Source organism: Felis catus, chromosome B3, assembly GCF_018350175.1.
Source record: "Felis catus isolate Fca126 chromosome B3, F.catus_Fca126_mat1.0, whole genome shotgun sequence".
Lineage (NCBI taxonomy): Eukaryota > Metazoa > Chordata > Mammalia > Carnivora > Felidae > Felis > Felis catus.
The window spans coordinates 43613449-43619501 of NC_058373.1; the positions used below are offsets into that span (position 1 = coordinate 43613449).

At 44.4% G+C, this 6053-nt stretch overlaps 1 protein-coding gene and 1 long non-coding RNA gene across 2 annotated transcripts in view; both read left to right on the forward strand.

Annotated features, from left to right (window-relative positions):
* RORA (RAR related orphan receptor A) overlaps positions 1–6053 on the forward strand; it is a 718773-nt gene that overhangs the window by 59641 nt on the left and 653079 nt on the right. The window lies entirely within an intron of this gene.
* LOC123386284 overlaps positions 1–6053 on the forward strand; it is a 35076-nt gene that overhangs the window by 5832 nt on the left and 23191 nt on the right. The gene's annotated exons all lie outside the window — the stretch shown is intronic.

Here is a 6053-nt window from a genome sequence, read left to right on the forward strand (position 1 = left end):
TGTGCTAGGGGCTCCAGGGGCCGGTTGGAGGAGTCTAGGCACCCCACCTTCACAGGTTGTCTTCTGCCCTGGTAGGAAGAATACAGCATTTTCAGAAATTCTTCTAAGGTAAGAACCAGGAGGGATACAGTCCCAGGGACATGTGAAGAGTAGTGGAGGTTGAAAGCATGAAGAAATCACGCTGATGACGGTGGAAAGGAAAAGAAATGACTAATGATTGAGGGTCCCTGTGAGGCAGGGACATACTCAAGTGAATTCTCTCCTTTAGGCAGCCAGAGACTCGGAGGTAAACACTGCGTTGTCATGTAGAATGAGGCTCAGAGAGGTTAAAGAACTTGCCCAAACACAGCACGTACACGTCAAAACCAGCCCTGAAACTCCGTGTTTTGGTTTCAAGCCCAGCGTGCCTTCCACCCCACTGCATTGCCTCCTGGGGGGAAGGAATCCTAACACGCCTCATGTGTTTTTTAATGACATGGAAAGATGTTCAAGAGATACAGCTAAGTGGATAAAGCAGGTTATGTGACCCAGTTCTTATTAACACTTACCTTAAAATATGGAGATGAATAGATAACACACCCTAATCCCATCAAGTGGCTACCTCCAAATATTGAAGCTGGGAGTATTTTGTTAAAATTCTTTTTGCTACTCTGTAGTTAACAAATTTTCTACAGGGAACAACGCTTCATGGCTTCACAAATACTAACGGAATGCTGGGTTTTAAAACCCCTTTGGAGGAGTTTTGTCTGAGCGAACATTTCCATGGACTTTACTGGTGCCTGAAAGGATGGGCGGCTGTCCTAGCACTTGGAAACACTTGACAAGAGCGAGAGCAAATGTGTAGAAGTGGGAAATGTTAGGACTGTTTTTGTGTCTGTGTGTATGTGCAGGAAACCTGGACCCAAGCGTGGCTGTAATAGGAGGACTCTGTGGGAAAGTAGTGGGGATTCTGAGTGTGGGTCCCGTCTCTTTGGAGTATCCAGAATGCCAGGTGTAAGGCTTGGTGCTGACTTCTACAGATTGAGGAACCAAATCCAGAAGTGGATTTTTGAAATGCTATCCTAAAAGTAACACCTTAAATGTGGTAGGGGATTATGTGAGGGCTTTGTTGAAGGGGTGGTTTTTGTTAGGATACAGGAGGCATGGGGAATGTCCCCTGCTCCCAGCCCTGCCTGTTCTGGGTTGTGGCACACTATCGCCACCTTGTGCTCTCACAGCCAAATTGTAGGGCTAGTTGGTTCAGAGTCCTGTTTGTAGAGTAACTTATTAAAGCCAAAAATGACAACTTACCTCCGTCTCCAAAGATGTCTAAAGGTTTATAAATACCTGGAAAAGGAGGTGAATGTCTTCGTGTTAAACTACACGTCTCTAAAATGATAGGGACACTGCTTCTTTGAGTAACTCAAAATTGTTAAAATCCAGTAGAGAGAGAAAGAACATTTATATCCTCTTGGAATACACAAATACCTGGGTTCAGCTGGAAATGGAGAGCACTCAATAGCTTTGAGACTTGTAATGAAGAAGAAAACTTTCTTAATTTCTACCAGGTTGGCATTTAAGAGACTTAACTGCTGAGTGCCGAATGAGCAGTGATTTTTACGGAAGCCCGCATTTCAGCTGATTCCACAGCCTGATTAGATGTCATTATAACAAAGACTGGATTTTGAATGGAAGAAGAGTTGGGGATGTTGCCGAGTGTGTGTGTGTGTGCGTGCGCGCGTGTGTGTGTGTATGGGGGGGGGGCTTTGAGAAGGGTGCTCCCTACAGCCAATTTGAGACCTCTTTTGGCAAATAGTTTTTTATTTTCTGGGATTCTCAGGAGGGTTTAGAAGATGTGAACATACTTGGGCACAGGTAACTGTTGGTAAGGATGATGGGGGGGAATAAATCTGATAATGGAGATACAAGTGACAGAAAACATTCTTGATTACCATGTTAGATTTTGGCAGACAAAGTAGCTGTGGATAACACCCAGGATTTCTGTGTCACACATGGAGCCCTCTGTGTGGTGAGGTAAGCACTGTGTTAGGAGTCCTGAGGTCTGGAATGTAGACTTGACTCTGCCCTTAATTAACTCTGTGACTTTGGGCAAGATGACCTCTCTGAGGCTACATGTTCCTCAGCCACAAAGCTCGGTTTTATGTAAGCCCTTCCTATACTATAGTAGTGTGGTGAGGTTCACTCAAACAGCACTGAGTAAATGCAAGATGGCCTAATAGTTATTAGTGGATGCACAATTTCTTGGAAAAGTCCAAATGCTCTGGAAGGTTTACTACTTACTTACTCTTCTCTATTCTCCCTTGCCCTCTGTACTGTTGTTGCTCCCGTTCTGTGTCTGTTCCTGCTCCTGTCTCTGGCCCTGGCCCTTTTCTCTAGTTAGATCAAGGACAGAGGACGATTGTTCTGTCATTCCAGGTTGTCTTCATCTGTCATCTGTCTAGTGCCTGGACATATGATAGATAATCAGTAGAAACTGGTCATTTCAACAGGTACTGAAAACTGTGTTAGTGTCACCTTTGTCTCTTTTCATCAAGGTCCTCAAGAACCTTTTAAGCCATTAGTTGTCAAAATGCTTGTCCTAAAACCTCCAGTCTTTAGGTTTGCTACATTTCTCCTCCAGTTATTAGTTACTAGAATCTTCTCCCATTGGGTTGATGGGTCTGCTCTTAAATGATCCTCATACAGAGGAGTTTGAAAGCTTGCAGCTGATGGTTGCCCAGTATGTATGAAGAATAAAGGTTTCAGAGTCCAGCCTTGGGCTTGAATGAAGGTTCTGCCACTTAGGTCTCTATGACCTTCAACAAGTTACTTACCCTTTCTGGGCTTGACATTCTTCATCTCTAAGAGGAAAATCTATAAAGCAGAGAGCAGTTGTGGGGATTAAATGAGCTATCTCCAAGTGCCTGGGTTAAGCAGTAATTTTAATTTGTGTATGGCAGTCCTAGGAGTTGAATGTTTCTGCCTGCCCTATACAATTAAGAATTGGTTAAAGATGCTCAGCTTCCATGTTCAGATGGAATATTGATGGCCCCTTTTTGAATTCCGTGTGCCACCCCTTCCCCCAGCTTCGCCAAGTCTTAATCATGTGTTTGCACTCTCAGGGATCTTAGTGATCCATGGAACCCTAGGGTTCTCCAGGGTCGGGGCTGGTGGTGGGATTCCCGCCCCATCTGTACTCTGTGAGCTCTACTCTGTAAGCAGGTAGCCTGCCTTTGGTCTATTTTACATACTGGAGTTTGGAATAGGATTTCTTTTGGGCAAAAGTTCTTTAGGAAAAGAATTTGAAAACCCCACCATAAGTTTAGGATAAAAATATTGGATCAAAAGAAAGAATGAGACAAAGTTCTAGACTCAGAGCAGTAGCAGCTATAAAATCACAGAAGTGCTTCGAGAATAAGAGTAGACCTGGATATGCAGCGTGGGTTTTGACCTGTTGAGAACATGGCGCTATAACTCCAGCAAGAAACAACCCCGAAGGATGACCGTTGGAGTTCCATCCACACTCCATTTGCAGTTGAAGACCTTTTCCTCATTAGAAGCTGGATGCTGCCCCTGGATGCCTGGTATGGTGTTGACAAGGGGATGCTACCCTCTAGGCTGAAGCAGCAGGATGACAAAAAGCAGGAAATGGGGCTTTCTTCAACTCACAGATGGTGTGTTCACAGTCACAGCTCCTTCTTGGGCTTTGTGAGGAGGGCCTGGGAAGAGAAATGGGAAGCCTACCTCTCAGTGGGAGCTGCAGGGGGCTGTGAAGGGCAGTGGGAGTCGGTGGAGATAGTACAGAGTGTAGGGTGACTTGGGGGCAGGACTCTTTGTCTTGGAAAAGATTCTCTGCTCTACAATAAGCTCGGTAGTCTTTAGTATTGATGGGCACTCAGGGTTTTGTGCCGCTTCTTTGGAAAGCGCTCAATAATTACCTGCAACATGGGTTATTTTTCTTTGAGACCTCCATACCTCTCGGCTCATTTTTTCAGAAACGGTCTTTCAGCTTCCAGATCTCTTTAGCCCTTAACAGGAAACCTCTATATAATCTGCAGATCTGGTACAGGGAAAAAAAAAAAGTGTGAATTGAGGCTTTACTGATGCAGAACTGGTGATAACTGTGTCAGAGGTAGAGCCAAGTGTCACTAGCTCTGCTCAAGAGGAAAGGGCCCTCCGGAGCAGCGCTCAAGGGTAGAGTGTGAGCGGGATATGGAAGAGCATGCAAGATGATGTGCTAATTACAAAGCCTTCTACCTTTCCATTCAAGCAGGACCTCTGCCAGGCAAGGTTGTATTAGATGGTTTATGCTTTTCCTGATAAGAAGAGTGACACCTGATGGTTCAGGAAAAAGCAAACTTACTTTCTGGTAATCTGCTGATCCTCCACCCCCTCACTCCCTAATAAGTCTGAAGTAGGGAGGCTTTACCACATAAGAAAATCAGCAGCCTGCCAGCAACTCTGGCAGTTTTGGGGTTTGGAGACTACAGAAAGACAACAAATATGGGGACAATGTTTGAGGTGCTGAGGAGATCTTCTACTTAGCCAGAAGAAAACCCACATGTTAATGTAGGAGTTAAATCGAAGAATGTATTTCCCACATGTTTTTGATCTGACAAAGGTCACTGAGCCATCTGGCCAGTGTATTCGCTGTTCCAGTGATAGAGACATCTGCCCTCCCTTGAGAGATGAGATCTCCAGTTCTAAGAGGTTTTGTTTTTTTTTTCTGTTTGTGTTTGTTTGTTTTTTGGCTTATTTTGGTACCTATGTACTTGAATTATGTAGCAGTTGATTTGAGCCTACCTTCTAATGCTACAAATTTGGATCCAGTTAGTCTCTGTCTCCTTAGGCAAGTCATTTTCTTTCAGCCTTGCCTTAAATTTCTCCATGTGAATCACTGGGTTAACATCCCCTTTTTGGAAAGAAACAGTCTTGAAGGAGCTCATTGCAATCCTTTGCATATCAAAGGCCCTCCAAGAATGTGTGGTGGTAGGCTAGCTGTGGGATTTTTTTTTTTTTTTTTTAATGTGTATTTATTTTGAGAGGGTGGGAGGGAGGGAGAAAATCCCAAACAGGCTTAGGCTGTCAGCACAAAGCCCGATGCGGGTCCTGGACTCACAAACCATAAGATCATGACCTGAGCTGAAATCTAGAGTCAGAGGCTTAACTGACTGAGCCACCCAGGTGCCCCTGGGATGTTTTGAGATGAGCTGTGGACACGTGAATAGCTATGATTCTTGTAGTTCCTAACCAGCTACCATTGTTTTTATGTCTTACCTGTGTACCCCAGTCTCCACACATTTGGTCTCCGTTTCCTTGTGTCTGTTCCTTGAGCATCCCGTTTACTCCAGTAGGAAGTACAAAGCATGAGTTGCTCTTACTTGAAGATTGGGCCCGTGTCTATATATTGGTGGCTGGTGCTGTTTTCTTTCCTTGTCTATCGTCAGATTATACAGCCTTCTGCATGTCCTGCTGTTTCAGGTTTTGGAATGCTGACTTGTCTCTGGACAGATAGGCATAGGTGGCTTACCCTGTCATGGCACTGGCTTCCAGTCTCTGACTTACCTGACCCACTGGTGTGTACGGGAACACTAATCCCCGTCCTTTGTCCTTCAGGCCCCAGGACGCTTGACTGTTTAATTCCTAGATAGCCTTCCATGCTTTGCTATACTGATACTGAAGCAACAGAGAAATACCATTATACATACAAATAAATGGAGGAATAGGTAATTGGAAAACAGTAAGTAGAATTTTGAAAAAACCACTGAACTACATGGGAGGAAATGATGTGTAACCATGCTGAATGTGTTTCTTTAGCTACTTGGAGCCATTGGCATTTCATTCATTCATTGACTTAACATCCAACATATATTGAGTCTGTGCACCTTAGCTGTTCTGATGGGTGCAGTGAGTGACATAGTTGGGAAGACCTGTTCTGACATCACTAAATGAAGCATGAGACCATTCTGTGTCCTCTCATATTCCTCAGTAATAGGGGGCTTGGTTCTGGTGTTAGGTTGAAGAATTGTAATGTGGGTTTCAGTAGCTGAAAACTGGTAAGAGAAAGCCCAGCT